The 20,121-nt window shown below is 37.4% G+C and overlaps 1 long non-coding RNA gene across 1 annotated transcript; it reads left to right on the top strand.

The window, feature by feature from the left end:
* Window positions 1-1,863: 1,863 nt before the first annotated feature.
* LOC102005685 lies at window positions 1,864-19,557 on the top strand. The gene is made up of 3 exons (XR_259966.2): window positions 1,864-1,952; window positions 14,529-15,305; window positions 18,612-19,557. It is a non-coding gene; the product is annotated as an uncharacterized LOC102005685 (long non-coding RNA).
* Window positions 19,558-20,121: the final 564 nt, after the last annotated feature.

The following is a 20,121-nucleotide window of genomic DNA, read 5'->3' as shown; positions in this document are numbered from 1 at the left end:
ACAGACAAGTTGTTAAAGATAACAGAATGGTAAAATCATGTTAATTATTGTAGTTAAAATTTAGAATTTTACTGATATAGAGTATAAGGTGGTAGGGTTTAGACAATTTCAGTTTTCATATCTCATATAATCATTGTAGTGGTATCTCCTTTCATGAATACTTTTGTTTGCAAACAATTTGGTTCACAAACAGAAGCATTTGGCAAAATTTTCTATTTGTTTGCAAATTCTACATCAGTTGAAAACACAATCACAGCCATCTTTCTCACACAAACACAAATGCGTCTTTTCCAAAATTGTACAACACATTATGTTTGTGAACAGAGATGCCACTATATTTGGTATTACAAATCTAGGGGACCAAAAGAAGAAAAAGATTTTTTAAAAAGCCAGGAATGGTGGCACACATCTATAATCCCAGCACTTAGGAGGCTGAGGCGAGAGGATCGCTGCAGGTTCAAGACCAGCCTGTGATACAAAGTGAGCTTGGGGCTGGGGATTTAGCTCAGCAGCACAGTGCCTGCCTGGCAAATGCAAGGTCATGAGTTTGATTCCTGGTATGGGGGGGAGTGGGGTGCAATCTTACAAAGTGAGCTCAAGGCCAGCCTGAACTGCACAGTGAGACCCTGTCTCAAAAATAGAGGAACAAACAAACAAAAAAGATTTTTGAACCTAGGGAACCAAGAAAAGGACGTAACACTTTACTTCAGCACTTATGGACTTCTGGGTTCAACACAAAACCAAGATCAGTAATATTCTTTTAAAAAGACAAGACTGATAATTCTACATGAACATTTCAGGATAGTATTTGCCCTTTTTTATTTCTACATTATCATGGATCACTTAACTCTAATTAGAAAAGAGACTACCTAAACATACTGACCTGTATATTCTAATGCTGTTGACTCTAAGGATCTAATTTTTATCTATAGTTATACCTTTATATATATATGTGTGTGTGTGTGTGTGTGTGTGTGTATATTTATATATATATATATATATATACTGTAATGTTAATCTACCTTTAACATTTTGCATGAGGTTGAATTTAATATATTGTTTTATAATTATTATAAAATTTTATTTTGACTTTAAGATATAACTAAGAATAGTACATTTTATAGCATGTGATAAATTTTAGGGAACTCATAACTCTTTTGAACTGCGCCATGATCTTAACAGAGAGAAGGAGAGCAGATTTTTTTTACTACAGTTCACATCGTAGAATTGTGAGACTGAAAAAGAACTATATCTATTTTTAGTGAGCCATCAAATTATAAAAATGCCCACAATGGGTACTGGTCTTGGGGTTATCTATCTTGTGTTCTTTAACTTACTAATTGTCACTCAGTTTTATAATTTCAAACATAACAAGGAAGATAAACAAAGCATTACTTCTAGGTGAAGTTTTCATACAGATGTGGTTTTCCCAAGAGTATCTTGTATTTCTTCATGGTGTAATTGAAAATGTATTCTCCAAATATAATGATGGTGGGAAGATTTCCAGGTTTTCTAACATGCTACAATTTCAATAAAAGTTGCCAATAAAGGAATTAAAGAAGCATTTTTAAAATTTTTCACTATGGATGTCAAAGCTTCCTGTGGAGAACAAAAGCAGATTAAATTCCTTAATCATTATTAATATTTCAGCTCTTGAAGATAGCTGCATAATTAAAATTTTGTTCTAATTTGTAGTCTCCAGGACAGCAACACGTTCAGAGAACTCACTGAGATCTGCACAACTCTTTCAGGTTGCTTCCGTTAGCTAGGCACAGTCGTTGTCAAAAAAATGAGGAAGAAGAGAGATCTGGGCTTCAACATGCAAATGAATACCATAAGCTTCTCATTTTGTTTCAGAATTCATGTGTCTGAGCTGTCACAACAACCATTTCCAGAAGCAAAGTAGGTGTGCTGTGGCATCTCTTAGTACAGGGATGCTAACGTTAAACAAGGTAAGTGATGTGGGTGTTTGTGCCTGACAGGTAAAACATTTACCTCCGCTATTACTTGACTCTAATAGACACAGAAAGGTAGAAAACTAAGAAGTTATCATGCTAACTCGGAGCTATGATTTATCTTGCATAGTACTGGCTAACCAAGAGAATTTTATATAAACATTTGGGAGAACAGGTTTGTTCTTCCTCAAGCAATTTTTAAAGTCATATCTACAAACATCAAATGTACACAGGGAAACTCTATTCAAGGAAGTCATTATGAAGTATTAGCCATACTAGACAGTAATTGCTAGCACATTACACTGTTTATTCTTGACAACTGTTTTTCACAGACTTTATTATCGCCGTTTAATACATGAGGAAACTGAGTGTACTAAAGTTAAGAAACTACTCGTGATTTCGAGGACACTCAGTGGTGGAATGAGTGTTCAATCACATTTATATTTTCATCCAAGAATTTCCCAGTTACGACCTTAAAATCTACCCAGAAAGCTCTTTCCTATCATCTTTATTTGATGTTAAATCGCTATAAGAAAAAGAAACAAACAGGTAGCAAGGTAGGTACATAGATACATAGAGATAAAAATACACATGTATATATGCATGTGTACCTTTTTCATGAAATAGCACCTAACTTTCTACAAATGTGTTAAGGGTTTTTGGTTATCATATACTGATTCTTTATTCAATATGTTTGATATACTTTCAATCATTTACCTGTCTCACTCACTAGTTCACGTATTCTTTGATTGCTGGTCAACCTTAGTACTGGTAAAAGGTACTAAGTACTGGTAAGTACTGATAAAATTATCAGAAATCCAGCTTTGCATTAGTTAATTAGCTAATTACACAGCAGTCTGTGCCAAAATAATTGAGAGTGCTTTGCCCATCCACATAAGCAGGTATGTATATAGTCTGAGAAAAGAGCTGATATACAGAAAATGTAAGTGAGGTAGAGATGACCAGATTGGGCATGGTTTATATCTCTACTTTCTTTTTGAACATCATTTAGACAGTTGGCTATTTATGACTGGCTGAGACTCTGTTACTTGTAACAAGAGTATTTAACAGTCTTTACATATCTAATTACAGTACTTTTCACTGTTTACAGCAAAGTCTTTAAGCCAAATTTAAAATCTGTGTTCAGGCAGCTTTAGGTCAACCTTAATTAATTTGACAATCCTTGATAATGACTGAATCCTGTTTGCTGTCGTGGGTCTGTCACATAGTAAGTACGTAAAGTTTAATTTATGAAAGAACAAACTAATTTTGAGACTATGTTGGTGGAAAAGCTGTAGAACTTTGCTTAGATTTGGCATATATTAATTTCTTGGTTTTAAAAATTAAAAAATTAACTGTGGTTCAGCCAAAATTCTAGATCAACACTATGCAGTAGTTTTCTTTCAGTTACATGAAGACTCACTGCTGTCTATCCGTGTGACTTGCCAGTGAATACTTTGTGATACAGCATCATTTATATTCATATATAATATTAATATTATATATATTGTGAAACAGCATCCAGTTTATATTAATATTTAATATGATATATTAATATATAATATTATCCTTCTCAAGCTATACCATATTATGTCCCACAAACACAGGCTTAATAATGTCAGGGTGAGGGGATTTCCATTCTCACGCTCTGAGAGCTCTAATCTGCTAATTAAACTGAAAACAGACACATTAACAGGATAAAAGACATGAAAATTTATTAGTGTCCATATATATGAAGGCATCGTAGGAGAATGATTACTCATCCTTTCTCACATGAAGAGAAGGAGACAGAATGGGCAATATTTAAGGGCAGCAATGAGATTTAAAGTAAATAAAAGGGCCCAGATTTTATATATATATATATATATATATATATATATATATATATGTTATGGTTTGTGTCTGAATTTTCTCCTAAAGCCTCACGTAGTCATGAGGCAGGCTTCTAGAGTTTATGATTGATTCAAAAGTTGGAATGATAGAGATGAGTGTAGTTCTGTCCCTCACCTTCCCCACAATACTGAAGAACTCCGTCACAGCTACTGTACACTGTCTTGGTTACTTTTCTCTCATTGCTGGAACAAAATACCCAACAACCAAATTAAAGAGGGGAAGGTTTACAGTTTGTGAGGGTTTCAGTCCATGAGATTAATCCATGGACTTGCTTAATCCATGAGATTCCCAGGAAGAGACTTAAAACGATTACATTTCTGTTGGAAGAAATTTCCTCAGTGAAAGAAAAAAGGCACCTAAAAACAAGAGAAACAAAGATGATCATCAGACGTGGAATTGTCCTAATGATTGGGACCTTAGTTCTCAGACTTGAAGATTACTTACCAACTCAGCACATCACTGCCGCAGATCTTGGGGTACTGTGTTCATAATATTGTGCTACTTTTAATAATGTATTTTAGTGTGAGAGGATTAAAACAAACACTTAGCCTGAATACTGAATGTTTTTCTACCAACTACCTGAACAAAATGGGGCAGTTGTTTTTTGTTGTTGTTGTTGTTTTACTGAATGGCTCTGTCAACTATCATTAGAATTTTAGATTAGAAAATCAGCTCATTGTATGATCTAAAATATAGAGAATTAATACTTTGGGCCCCACTTCTCTATATAAAAGCATGAAGAATAATTACTGTAATTGTTACCTTGGAAATAAAGTAACAATTCATATACTGTGTACATGACCGTGTAGATGGCATTCCACGTTTAGTTTCCTCCCTTTGCTATTTTCCATCAGAAAAGCTCTTGCCCTTCAGAAATTATTACCTGTGATAATCTTTGTCACAGGGAAACCCTCAAATGCTGTCAAATTCAGTGTTTCTTTTCACTTATTCTGTTCCCTAGAGTTCTCTGTAGACACTGTCTCCCTTTTCAGCTTCTGCTCCTCAGGTCTCACTGTGACTCGGACTGGAGCCTGGCTCCCTGTAAGGTAAGGCAGAAGACGGTAACAAAGCTCCGATTGGGTTCTTTTCTTCCTGCTCTTGTCCTCTCAATATTTCTTTTTCTGCTTTAGTGCTCAGGATTCATCTCCTTTGCATTCCACATTAATTGTTTTATTTCTCCTGTTCATCTGTCTGCTTAGAGGCTTAGAACATCTTGTAAAACAGGTCCAACTTTTCTGTAGACATTTCTCAGTGTGTATCTTTCATTTATATCAATGATAACTGTTTCATTTTTACAAGTAAAGCACTGCAATTCCCAGAGCAGTGATCACAGATCTCAGTCTTTCTCAGCGTCACAGGACTCTTCAGAGGCTGAGCAGACTTAGCCTTGTCTTCCAGGCCAGGTAAAGTTAACTTCCAGAAGAATTCAATGACGCATTTCTTATTTACGTTGTATAAGAGATTCCTCAGTTAGTCTACCAAATATAAATAATTTGAGACTTTTGTTCTTGCATTTCAATTTTTAATAGTCCTTAAGAATTGTATGGTGTTATGGTTGATGCATTGTGTCAACCTGAGAAGTCTAGAAGCTTAACTAGTTCTACATCTTAGTGTGTAGAGGACATGCTGTGATCTAACAAGGACGTTGTTAATTGTGTCAAATTGAAAAATTTAATTAAGTACTCAGCAAGGGGACAAGGTCCTCACTTTGTAAACATCCTGAGCTTGTTTAAGAGAAGGGCAAGGAGATGGTGTGAGGGCTGCCCCCACCAGAAGAAGGGTAGCCTGCTTACAATGGAAGGGAGGAAACAAATCTTGTTCTCCTTTCACTCTTGTTATTTTTGCTGTCTTCTGCTGCCTTGGACCATTGCTCCTCTGCCATGCCACCCTGCCTTAGAGCCAACTGACTATGGATTGAAACCTCTACAAACTGTGAGCTAAGTAAACCTTTCTTTCCTTAATTTTGGGTGTCAGGCACTTTGTCCCAGCAATGAGAGAAAACTAACTAAGACATATGGCATAGGAAAGTGATAAGTTATAAAAGGGGTCTGGGATTCAAAATATTTAATTTCATCAGTGAAAAGTATTTCTACACAAGCCTATGGGTACGTGTAAATGTTGCACTCTTTAGCCTGCTATTCCAGGAGATGCTTCTGCTGAACACAAGAACTGATTGTGAGTGTGGACAGCACGTTTTCATGGAAGTGTGGCACAGTGCAGCAGAGCAACAATTACAAATTATATAGGAGGTGCAGATCTCAAGATCTGATGCCTCCAGACCATGAACCGGTCTTTGGTTCTATTTTTTGATTATGTTCCGTGTGCCAGTTTTGTATCATAACAGGTATCTTTTAGGAATATCACATAAAATTCAGCAGAACGTGTTCAAAGTGTGTAAAGACAGATTAGGTTAGGCAGAAAGAGCATACTAAAACTGATTTGTTTTTGATATAAGTCATAGACAATAGCAATAAAACCTGGAAAAGTTACAAAAGGCTTCAGGGCTTTATTTCGTGATATGAGATATTTAGTCCTCTTTTTTCCCCCTCAATCCCTTACAACTAGGCAACGCCGAAGTAAGGGAAATTTACTCCTGCCTGCTGTGTGCCACACTGCTTCACCTAGACCATAACAAACCCACAGACTGTACACACATCCTCCGCAATGCCACCTAGCTGGCTCCGCACACTGACTGACAGCTTCTGTGACGAGCTCAGCTATGCTCCTACAGGGAGGCCTCAGAATGCTTGCTCTGAGCTACGAATGCTGACAGTGGCCCATTGCAGAGCACAGTGAATTATTTATGTATTACCAACTATGCTCACTTAGCTCAGAGAGAGAGTTTTAAAAATTTACAATTTCTGCTTCTCAAATATCTCCCAAATCTAGAGACTGTGTAAACATACAAAGTATGACACAGTTGAAATGTTTAAATCTTATTGCTATTTTATGCTCATCTTAAAATAGCAAGGCTAGGATGAACAATTGCATGCTGAAAAACTGCTTAGAAAAAAAATACTGTGCAATATGAATTTCTGAAAAACGAAATTCATGTCTCAATAAGACACCAATTTAAATATTTGATTTGGTTGACTTTGAAAAGTTTGCATGTGTCTATAGAAGTAAACAGTATAGTTGAAATAACATCAAACTAGAACGGTGATCTGATGGATAGGCCATGCCTGGACATTTGTTAGACTTAACAATCCAGGAAAGTAAAATCCTAAATTATGTAAAGTAAATACAGCCAGAAACTTTTTATGTGGTATGAATAGATCCCTCATGCCGATACTGCAAGTGCCCTAGAATAACGGTGTTAAGATGCAGAACCCTGGGGCTGGGGATTTAGCTCAGCGGCAAAGCGCCTGCCTGGCAAGCGCAAGGTCGTGAGTTCAGTTCCCGGTACCGGAGAAAAACCAAAAAAAAAAAAAAAAAAGATGCAGAACCCTCACCTCTGGGCCTTTCTGCCACAAGTGGGGGTGGGGTACTTAATCAGTACATACCGAACTGACTAAAAATTCTGGGTCACGTTTGGGAGGAACCAGGGATTGCTTAGAGCGTTTTCCCCATGCGTTTGTTTCTGTACCTGATTTGTGTGTTTGTTCCTGCACATTTGACAGTTTCACAGTAAAGTTGGACGGAGCCTGAGGACTGTCCAACCTTGAGTCCTTCCATCCAGCCTTCATTAGAGGCTAAACTTGTAACCACTAACATTGGTTATTATCTTGGTGTAATTTCTAGAGGACTTTACTGAAGCTGCTTCTAACTTACTGGATTTTCTTTTCCTTTCCTGTGGAGAAGGAGTCATAATTCTTTCTGCAGTTACTATGAGAGATGCATATTACCTTAGACGACGCTGAGCACTAGGAAAATAGCAGCTAACAAAGGCAGATGAGGAAGTGGGCTTATATGTCAGTGTATTCATCTTCATGTGCTTACACTCTCAGTCTCACTTTGCAAACTCTTCAAAACAAATCCAAGTAAGACACTGTTCAATCTTCAAAATATAAAATCAAATAAGACGTAGTAATACAACACGCAGAACTAGGGTATTCGAATTCTCCATTGGGGAGGTTCATTGCCACAAACTTTGCAACTCAGAATAGCCACATAAATCTGCTCCTGGTTTGTGTGGGTCCAGACCTGGCATAGTTTATCTGGTTCCTCTGCCCAGACTCTTTCAAGGTTTCAACCACAGTGTTGTCTGAGGATGTCGCCTAATGGCTCAACTTGAGGGTTTCTTCCCAAGGTCAGTTAGGTTGTTGGAGAACTCATTCCTTGCAGATGTAGGCCCATAAGCCTCTGATTCATGCTTCTCATAGTCCACAGGCTGGTCTCTAGAGACCCTTACCACCTGGCTTCCCATCTTAGGAAGCCCATAATAGAGGAGTGTCCATCTTTAAAGCCACCAGAGAGAAACAGGTAACTCCAGAAAATGAATGCAAATACCTCATGACACATAATATGATTGATTGCTTGTAATTACTTTCATCTTGTCTCCTTTGCTACTTTCTACTGGTTAGAAACAAAGCACACCTCAAGAGCAGAGGAAATTAAACCAGAGATTTATTCCAGGAGACAGGGATCTTGAGGGTAACTCAGGAGTTGGCTCACCATGTGTGGAATGGCCTGAGTTTTGGTATTGCTGTCATTAGAGATGTTTCCATAAAAGCAGTGCATGAATGTCCTACTCTTCTTAATAATAGAGAACTTTGATTATGATGGTTATCATATCCTTTTATTAGCCACAATAAATCACTTTATATAAAAATAAAGTTCACCTCAGTGATCAAGCATTTTTGCATGTGCATTCTGACATACATGCACAAGTATAGATGGTTTAAACATATGCCACTCAAATACAAGAAAACTTATGGGAGAAATTTGATTTTAAATAATAATCCAAAAGGTATTTTACATTTACAGGCTGAGATAAACTTCAGCTATCATTGTATTTGTTAAAAGAAAAAACACTGCATTTTCATAAAAATATATTTTACTCCAAAAAACCATATTACCCAACTGTATTCAATGATTTCCTCATTTCAGTAATTTAAGAAGACAATTTTCAAGCACAGTAATTTAAGAAGACAGTTTTCAAGTACAGTAAAACATTGCATAATTCACTTCAGAAATATGCTTGCAATCTAAAACACTTGTAGATCAGAGAGAATTTTCCCCTAAAAAATAATGGAATCAGTGGATTCATTCCTTCACCCAAAAGTATTCACATAAAATGATTATTACAATGTGATATAGTACAAAATAATAAGGAAAATATAAAATATAAAGAAAAGGAAACAAGTTAACCTGCATTCGTATTTGCGAGCCTTCGTGGCTGGTGTGAGGAGTGGACAAAGAGGACCTCTGTCCTGTGGGATGACTTTTACTCTCATTAACTGAATCACTGCGATCTATGGGCCCATGGGACTCTTTTTCTGTCCCTGTAGCATTCACAAGGAACCTATCCAAGGACACTTGTTTTACCTCTTTTTGAGGATTTCATAGAAATGTGACATTGAAATTTCATTAAACAGATACCTGGCTTCCACTGCTAAGTCCTTATTCAGGTGGTGTTTTATACAAAAGTTTGCACGGAATTCCACACTCTACTCATCTCCCTAATCTCATTTGAGGTGAGAGATCCCTCCTCTGCCTTTTCCTTGTCTTTGCCAGACCAGATCTCCTCATCTCCTCCATGACTTTTCATGATAGACCATCACTTTCAGCCAATCGTGACACAGAGATATAGAGATAGAGATGGAGATGAGAGAGAAAGAGAGAGAGAAAAGAAAGAGAGAGAGAGAGAGAGAGAGAGAGAGAGAGAGAGAGAAAGAAACTGGAGAAGAGAAAGAGGAAGAAGAAAAAGAACAGCCAGTGGCTGAGCTGTAATCATGTGACCTCAGCCATCAGGTACTACTTGTACCGTAGGACATTGCTAGTTTATCAAGTTAAATTTTAATAGAAACATTTGTTTGTCTTGTGATCCAGCATTTACTGTACTTTCTTTGAGAACAGATTTACTAGCTGAATGAGAAGTTATCGATTTGAGATAAAAAATAATTATAGTTTTAGGAGACAGTAACAGCAGAAACAGATAAAGTGAAATGAGCAAAATATGGACTATCAGAGGAAAGAAAAAGCCTTATTGATTTGTGTGTCAGTTTAGTAAAATTATTTTATTTAATTCTTGCAACAAGCCTGCAATATACTATAATTTCCTTTCCTTTTAAACTAAAAGACAATTAGGACTATAAGAAGCTCCACATCTCATTCTAGTTAAACAAGTGAATAGTGGTGAATAAAGATTCAAGTATGCATGTGTATTCTGCAGGTGTACTTTTTCCTTTATTACGCTGTATTATTGCACTGTGATTTTCAAACCACCTACATCAAAATTACTTCTGGAGCACATTAATATAAAATTCCTTACATCCACTCTAAATTCAGGATAAGAATCTTCAAGGTTATAGTCCAGAAATCTTACTTTAAATAAGGACCTTAGGCAATTTTAGACCTATCAGATTCCAGTACCCACTTCTATAAAATGGAAATATAGGCTTAATTTCAATTTCTAAACTTTCATCATCTCATTACTTTAGGCAAGCTGTATATGCTTTTATCTTTAATTTTCAACAGTTTAATTTTCAACATCCAATTACCTTCTGGGCTCTGCTGTTGCTGATGACAAATTAGCAGTTAATTTTGTTAGGATTTGCTTGTACATAATTAGTTTTCTCTTCTCTTGCTCCTCTCAGAGATTTCTTTGTTTGGCTTTCAGCATTTTTATAATGATGTGTTGGAGTGGATCACTTCACATCATCTGACTTAACTTCTTGAATGTGCAGGTGAATGTTTTTGGAAAATTGGAATTTGTAGTCATCGTTTTCTAAAATAATGTTTTGCTCCTTTGTTTTTCTCCTTGTTTGCTCATACTCCTGCTATGTTAATCCTGTGTGCTGAAAGTGACCCTGCATTTCGGAGTCTCATTTTTTTTCTCATTTTTTTTCTGCCTTTCATGTTTCTGTCTTGCTGTGGATCTCTTCAAGTTCACGGACTCTTTTCTCTTCCAGTTAAAATCTCCACTCCAGCTCTTCCAGGTAAGCGCCTAGTGTTAGGGTGCGCCTTCTGTTATCGTGCAGATCTGCTCTAGAGTTTTGATTTGGTTCTTTTTAATAAATTCTTCATCTTCATTAATATTCTCCAATTATACGTTGTCTTTTGACCTCCTTAATTTTGTAGTGTGATTCTTTTTCCTTCTTTCTCCATATTTCTAATGATATCTTTGAAGTTTGTATTCTAATATCCGGTCCACCTCACCGGCACATTTTGTTGTCCACCTCCTTTCCCCTTTTGCCTGCATGGGTCACAGACTTCCGTGTCTTTGATTATTTATTATTTAATTAAAAATGGAACGCGGAGAACTCTGTGGGCACTAACTCGCTTTCCTGCACCAGCCCTCGTTTCCGATGCATTGGTTGGTGCCATGGCTGTGCTGAGCCGCTGCGGTGCGCTGCCCCAGCCAGAGGCCTTTCCTGTCCCATCACGGGGCTCCCCTTGCGTGTGCCCCAAACGCTGAATGATAGTTTTAATGCAGACGGTTTTAAGGGCTTGTCTTTGGCTATCTCTCTGTGAAGTTATTTCACTTAGTATTACACCTTACATATCAGGCTTTCCTAATTATGAACTAATTACTTTATTGTTTTTGACAATGCCCTGGAGCATAAATGTCTCAGCAGTCTGATCAAATTTAATTTGGGCAGAAACCATTTTCTGAGGCCAATCTCTGGTGATTCTTTTTAAAACCCTAGCAACTTTCTTAGCTGTCTCTTGCCCTGTTTTGTCTGCTGAACTAGCTGGTTTATAGCTCAGCTTACTGTTTCTATTTCAGAAGAGATTTTTTTTTCTAAGAACGACTGAGACTTCCCCTTCACTTACTGTTTATAATAAAGTTAGTTCTTTGGGAAAGGTGTGGAATTCTCTTTCTTGGGGGCTTCTTATAAGATGATTTTTCAGCATCATCCTCTAGTAATTTTAAATGTAGAGCAGAGCAGGTGGTTAACTCTAAATGCTCATTTTTTATAGGAAATGGCTCTGTGGGCAAGCTAGGATTACGCGGCCAAGTCATCACTGTTCTTGTCTTACATGGGATAAAGATTCGTTCCTAGGGATAGGTGTTCACCAGAGGAAGATTGCTTCTGATTTCCCTAAAGGACTGGCAGGAATGTAACCTCCTCAACTTATGGGAGGATAGCCGAGCCCGGCCGCTCTGGTTAGAATGTGGGCTCCTCACCTGAAAGCCAAGGGGGAACAAGGGTCTTGTGGCCACACCCGCCTGCAGTCAGGTACAACCTCTGCCAAGCGTAGCAGCGCAAGCAGAGGAAGGATTCGTGGTTCAGTTGCCACAGTCACTTGATTCTTCTGAGTTTAGTCGATTTTTTTGAAGAATTGTCTCTTTATTTGCTGGATTCCTTTAAGATAATTTTGAAAGAACTTAAATTTTAACAAGTGTTTTTATCAGCTTTGCTTCTGTTGCTAGGCAGGGGTCTGTAGAGTTCCTTCTTGTAACATTCCAGAGGCCAACCCCTGGCCACAGCTTTCTGTCATAAAGTGATGCCGAGGACTGAATGTGGTATTACATACTAATGCTTTATGAATAAAACAAAGTGCAATATTATTATTTATGCTAAAGGCACATCTAAAGTGTATGTGAAAGGCAAAATAATTCTTATGCATATAAATTTTAGAGTTTCTTTGGACAGAATGATATAGGAAAGGTCACTTGGGAACAGGAATTTAAACTTAGCCATGTACTTTCCCTACGATTTCCCAAGATAAAATAATATAAGCCCAGTACTTGTCCTGGAACCATTTTACAGAGATTAAAGTAGGAGCATTTGAGTAAACGTTGCTGTGCAAACAGCTCTTTTCTGGATTATGGGAAGAAAACATTTGATAGATGAATGCTGTAGCACAATGAAATTGCACAAGTTCCTTGGAAAATTTCATTGCATTGTCATAATTCAGCTGGACATAAAGAAGCTATCATATGAGATGTACATATCAAAGCATTTGTAGTCAAATTACATTTTGTCTAGAATTTTCCTTAAACACTGCAGTAAAATTAAAGACATCCAGATCAGGCAGAATCAATAAATCAGTTTGTAAATGTTTGATAGTTGCTGAAACTAGCTGGCGAATACATGCAAATTCATTAGAAAGTGGTCTGTACTTATGCTAAGAATTTATAAAATACAAAACATTTGAAAATATACTTATTTAGTTACATATTTATTTAACAAGTTTGTTCTTCTTCTTATTATTATTATTGGTCCTGGAAATTGAACCCAGGGCCTCACACGCAATAGGCAGCTGTGATACTACTGAGTAATATCCCAAGATTTTATTTTTAAGTTCCCATACAAGGACTCCCCAGCTTATCTGACTGGACTGACACTTGCACTCTCCCTGCTTTAGCCTCCTGAGCGGTGGGGTACAGGCCTCGCCATCTTTCCTAGCTAAAGTAAAAAGTAATTAAGAGATTTTTAAAAAATAGAACAATGCCTGGAAATGTGAGGGTACACAAAACACCTCTACATCTGATGACAGTGAGACCAGGTGTCAGATGCTGCATTACGGTAAGAATTCTGTTGTTCTTGTTGTTGTCTTGAGCAGTGGGAAGGGTCAAGGCAGTCGCTTGATTGGTTGCAGTATTCCTTGTCGTTAATGTGTGGGCATTTCTCACCAGCACAGGGATATGAGGTGTATAAACTGTCTTCATTATCAAAATATCCAAATTGTCAAAATTACATTCTGGTGATATTTAGAGCCCTACGAAACTGCTTAGTTTTGCATCTAAACGCAGGCATTTTATGTGAGAAAGTAGAGACTTGTAATTGATGAGAACATAGGTGAGAATTAGTAAAACCCAGGGCAGGATGAGTCTTCATGTCATATGGACATTACTCATCACAACGCAGAGTACTAAGCACTACATGATCACAGTGAGCTACCAGGGCCCTATACTTTATAGAAAAAATATGCAGTGAGTACTTTATGTACACTTCCTGTGAAAATGGAGCAAAAGTATGACAGGTAATCCAAGACTGCAACTGATGACATTCCTTTTTCTCCTTCTCTCTCCTTTCCGTATTCCTCTGTTGCACTCATACACACTCACATTCACTTCTCAGTTGGGTCTCAGAGAATCGGAATGACTTCTCAGGCAAGGCTTTGTGTAACTTGCCCGAGATCCAGGAAATTAATCCATGCATCTGCATAACCAGGGCAGTGTACTATCAGTTTAGTAAATAGTAAAAAAAATTACAAACATCAAGATCGATTGTAAATCTAGTTCAAGCCAATAATCATTATATTTTTGGCTCCTACATAGAACACGATGCCAGTTTTGTCTTCAATAATTTAAATAGATAAAATCTAATTACATAGTAAATAATTGCTTTGCAATAAAAACATAAGGGAATAAAAAAGATAATACAGAATAAATATTAAGGCCAGTATCAGAAATTATTTCTGTCAGTAAACACATTAGGAAAATTAGGACATCATATGTACTTAGTTTATTTTTATGTGACCTCACAAATGTTTACTTTTTTTGTAATTTTTAATAAATTTCTTGGCATTTTCTTTATTCACTAGGTATATTGCTTTCTTTTCTAGTGGCAAAACAAGCGGAATGCCAGATGCTGGAATACTGTAAAGAGAAGAAACTGATGTAGCTGTAGTGCTGCATGTTAAACATCGCGGCTCCATCTTCTGTTCATCTTTGGTGAAATCCTTAAAGCAGATGGGGCCCCAGTGGTCGGAAATGTGTGGAGGAGCTGGCATGATGAGAGAAGACTTTCACTACATCCCTTCTCCAGGGAACTAGATCCATGACACCAACATTAACTCTTTTGGACAATGGTGCCTTCAAGTTCTTAATTTGTTCCCACTAGGCCCTGACTCTTAAAGGTTCAGCCACATCCCAGAATCACTGCACTTGGGACCAGATTTCCAGCACATAAACCCTTCGGTCACAAACACAAACTATATCCTACTCATAGTACTTAGAATGCTCTAATATAAGCAAACAGTTCTTTTTCATAGAGTATGCTTAGCATCTCACTAACATTACTTCAAATATTTCCTGAACACAGTTGGTTACCGAGATGGATTCTATTTGATCTTTTCCTGAGAAACTGCCCTGACAAAGCCCTAGTGTCTAAATGTAATACACCTTTCTTCCTTCAGAGAGAATTTGCCGGAAATTCTGCTTTTCACGCTGCCCACGGTCTTCACTTGATACTGATAATCCCTTCACTGTAATACAGAAGGGTTGATGGGAGCAGCTGTCCGTACTGTAATCTGGAAATCCTGTGAATGGTGCTGATATCAAGCAACTAAAAATAGAGAAGAGCTACTTCTACAATACCTGGTTCATCTTAACAATTTCAGGTAGTAGGCGAGTACAGATTATATCGCCACATTATAATGAAACTGCTACAATCACTCACTATCCAATGTTTCAAGTTACCTGGTTCTGTTACAATTACTACACAATTGAATTATATGACCACTATCTGGAAAATGGGACACACACACGCACACACACACACCTATGTTTAAAAAGGTAATACTACTGGTCGTGACATGGCATAAAACAAAGCTAAATTAGGGAAATAAATTTTTGCAAGAGCTGATAGAATATCACATATTACAGGCTAATTACTTCTTAGACACAGACACAAAGAAATATATTGGTAATAGCTCGCACAAGGGTAAATCATCAAATCATACATTCATCATTTGTATGACTACCACCCAATAAACACAAATGAGGGTTTACAGTGCTCAAAAATAATTTAATTTCATTACAAAACTAGGTATCTCTCTCATGGCTTTGCTATGGCTTCTAAAATCGGAAAGTGACATTTTACTGACCAGTAGGAGAAGGTCTACAGTGTAGAATTCCTGAAGAGAAACAATGCGCTAGATTAGCACAGCAATGGTAAAGAATGTTCAGTGGGCCATTTTCCATACTAAATTACTATGACAACAAACAAGAATTTCACAGCTTCACCACACGAGATTTTATGTATATGCATACATATAGATACATACATACAAGATTTTATCTATACACATATAGTATGTGTATAGGGTATATATATATATATATATATATATGTATATAAAATCATTTTTTTATTCTTCACTATGTTGTATTATATACCAGATAATGAAAGTGTGAATTATCTAACAAATACTCTACAGGTTACTCAGAGAATGTGAAACTAGCAATTCACATGTATCTCTGTGATTTGGAATAATCCTTGTTTCAGTAAGAACAGAAAATTAAACTGGCACTTTCTACCTTTCTTTCTTTAGTTCTGTTCCTCAAAACCCCATCAGCCTACACCATTTTCATGTCACCTCCTGTACAATGCAGTTCAGGGGCCCTCTATGGCCGTGCTATCTTCCTTCTTAAGCATGCTTTTCCTTGGTGCCATAAATCAACCTTCAAATTGTGGACTGGACTTTCAGACCACAGCGGATGTTTCATTTTTCTGGTAAGTAGTAAGGAAATGATGGTGATAGCAAGCCTCTCTTTTCAATTTCAACAATTTGAATGAAAATAAGAGGATGGGTGTAAATGCAAGTTCCTGCGTTTGATTTCCGGCACCAAGAAAAGAAAAGAAGGAAAAAGAAAACTAAGATCCTATGTACTGTTTCTGGATAGACAACCCTGGATTTTTGAAAGGAAGCTAAATGTAACTAGAAAATACGTGGTTTGCATGAAATAGTTTAGAATATTTAGAAGAATCCATTCATACTGACTTTTTTCTGAATTATGAATGAGGTTAAAATTCTACTTTGTCATAATATATTTTATTTTTCTATTATTGATTGACATTGACAATTACCAAACCTAGAAGTGCATCTGTGGAGGGATATTACTGAAATAACACAGGGTCAGTTGAATGTATCTTCTCTTTAGGAATGTCATATAGCCAAACTACAAGTAACAGATATTAAAGTTATTGTGTAAAAGTAATGTGTTCAACACAAAAACAAAACCAAAAATCCCTCTTTTCATTGCTTTATAGATGAAAAAATTACATACACTTCAAAATAGTCTCTTAGGAATAGGAAAGTAAAAACATTTTGTGCTACTAATGGCTTTAAAAATGTAGATGATATATGAACTATAACTCCTATTTATTTTAAAAAGTGATGAATTTCATTACTACTTAATTTAAAAATAAAGTGTATTTTAAGATGATATAATAAAATATGTCTTAGGAACATTAACAAATTAAGAATTCAGTTTGTGGTTATTAAACTGCAGTAAAAGCATAGTGACCAAAACTTTAAAAACAGCTAAAATAGGCAAAACAAAACACCTGAGCAATAGAAGTACAAGATTTTTTAAGTATAACTACCTTATCCTTTCCATATAGAAAAATCAACCCAAAATATCTGTGGGTTGATCTGTGTATTGATATTTTAAATGTCACCAAGAGATTCTACTATCAGTCAACCACATTTCATTAGATGATAGAACATTCTTCATATCTGAAAACTGAAAAATAAAATGTAAGTTGAACAGAAATGAAGACTGATCGCCGGGACTGGGAAGGGTACCAAGACGGGAGGGAGGAAGGGAGGGAGGGAGAAAAACGGTGGGTGAATACAATTAATGCACAGAAAGGATATAGATGGAAATGCCACACTGAATCTCATTAATTTGTACAATTAATATATGTTAATGAAAAAGTAGAATCTGAAGAGAGGAAACATAGTGAAACTATGTCATTTAATGGTGTCTGAGAAATTAGTAAGCTTTTAAGAAAATTGCAAGAGGATTTTAGCCAAAGATAGCTGAGAATTTTCCTATGTAACTTATGTAAATCTACAAATCTTTCAAAATAATGTTAACATATGTAATTTACACACATATGCACACCCACATTCCTTGTCATGTGCATCTATGAACAAGTGTCTGGAAAAGGGAGTAGCCAGAAGTAAAATACAATTTTCAAAAAAGCAGAACAGTGATTGAGACCACTTCAAACTGGGGTCAGACACAGCAGATGCAGTAGAAGGCAGGGCAAGCCGGGGCAGAGGCAGAGGGGTGAACTAGTGCTGGAGCATAGGACAGGTTCTCCCCAGGTCCCACTTACCCACAAACACCCACAGAATTTACTCCACAACAAATCGACATTGTTGTCAGTACTGTTAAATAGATCTATTAAACACAAAATAAATGACTACAGCTGTACTACCGAGCCATCGATTCCAAATTTTCTTTTAAACGCTAAGATAATATGTTAAAAGTTACATGGAGCACTCACACTGATTACTGCTGACACTTTTGCATGTTAGAGGCATTTGTATTCCCTAGGTGTACCCAGCTTAAGAAAACACCTTGACGTAGTAGTCACCCTTCCCCTGAACCTACATTATTTATAATGACAGACAGGCTTTTAGGTTGTGATCCTAATTGTGTTAGGATCATTACATAAGCCTAAGTAAGGTACATTCCAAAATTAGTTCCCTGAGAGGCACATCGATAAGAAATACATTCTACTTAAAAGGATTCCTATTGTGAAAAAAAAAAAAAAAAACTACACTTCTGATTTTTAAGCTATTATGCTAGCTGGATTCCTCACTTTTTCTTTCCTTTTTCTTTTTATTTGTGCTTTTATTATCCTTGTTTCGCATATTACTTGTAAGACTTTGCATTTGTGTTCTGTGAAGGTTCCAGAGGATTACGACTTCACAGTATGTTAAGATGATAAACCATTCTCTAGAAGATAGATGGAATATGACAGTGACTCCGGCATCCAGAGGAAATTGCAATAGGACTAAGGACTGCAAATTCTATTTTAAAACCTCTCTAATTGGCCTTCAGGGGCTTCAACAACCAAGGCTTGGAGACAAAAGCTAAGGAACACAAAAGGACTAAGAAAACGGCCGGCATTTTGGCCCTTGTACTGCAAAGGCGTGATGAGGCCCCTCTGAGGAGACCCTGCATCTACGTTGAGACAAAGAACCAGCCAAGTAGATTTCCCCCAGGGAAGGAGCCCAGCAGTGTGCGCTATAATAAAGGGAAACAGGAGGGGAAGGTCGCCATCCTCCCAAAGGCAGCTACGTGCTCAGGCATGGCCACGGCACATCCTGAAAGCTAACACAATCGGTAAAGATCTGAGGAAGCCAAAGACTCTTCACACGCCCCACCGTAACTCTGAAAGCATCGACCATCCGTAACAGCAGAGAGAGTTTAGATTCGATACTCATTCTGCAACACACCACAGGGAAGTATAACCAGTCAGTTAATCTCAAAAAATGGAAAAAAACAGAAACCCGCTTTGTTTCTTCCTCTGCAAGATTAACGAGGGTAACATCCCTCAAGGAGGAATGATGCAGTTATGACACAGTCAGGGACCACCATAAAGATAGGAAACAGGCGGAATCCTGGAACCTAACTTGTTTCTCCTTCAAAGCATGATTTATATTTCTTTCTGGGACAATCAGGGGCTTGAAAGTCATTTTTCCTATGAGTCATGTCTCTTCCCTTGGGTCGAACAGGTAACTAAAACCAGAACAAAGCTCGGCTCTCGTTTGTATCCTGTGTTATTGTAAGTCTCTCCTCTCAGCTGGGCAGAGGGTGTGTTGATCATTTAGGGGATGTCTGTCGAGGAGACGGCCGGATAGGGTTGATCAGCACTGAGTTTGTATGACCTTCCCCCTTTCCCATCGTAAGTCTGATGGTGCCAAGACGAGGGGTTTGGAATGCACTCAGCTACTGCGGAAGTCCTCAGCCATTGTCCCACAGCAGGGGTCACGGGAGCCCCAGGAGAGGAAGGGCCTCACATAATGGGTACCACCACAGAAAGACCCAATCTTTTCCTGCAGACCCAATCCCTCCACTATAAAGACGCAAGCTGTACGCCATCAGGACTGAGATAATGACGCACTGGACCCCACGTCCCAGCCAACCCTTGAAAGCTGGCCTCCTGTCTTTCGTGGTGGGAAAACCTGTATCACAGTATGGCCATTCAGCTACCCAAGCTGGAGTCCTTTCTTACCTTCCCTCTAACTTTCCAATTAAAGCTTTCTTTCCTGTTGAATAAATGAATGATTTAAATTTATTAGGTTAGTTCAGCTATATAAAAGAGAGGACTCAAATCATTATCTACTTCTACAGACGAGGAGTGAGGCAGAGTGAGGTTAAATAACAGTCCAATATCACCCTGGTAGGAATTCA

The sequence above is a fragment of the Chinchilla lanigera genome, unplaced genomic scaffold (assembly GCF_000276665.1).
Source record: "Chinchilla lanigera isolate Chin_1 unplaced genomic scaffold, ChiLan1.0 scaffold00011, whole genome shotgun sequence".
NCBI classification, from domain to species: Eukaryota; Metazoa; Chordata; class Mammalia; order Rodentia; family Chinchillidae; genus Chinchilla; species Chinchilla lanigera.
This window is presented reverse-complemented; position numbering and strand designations above follow the sequence as displayed.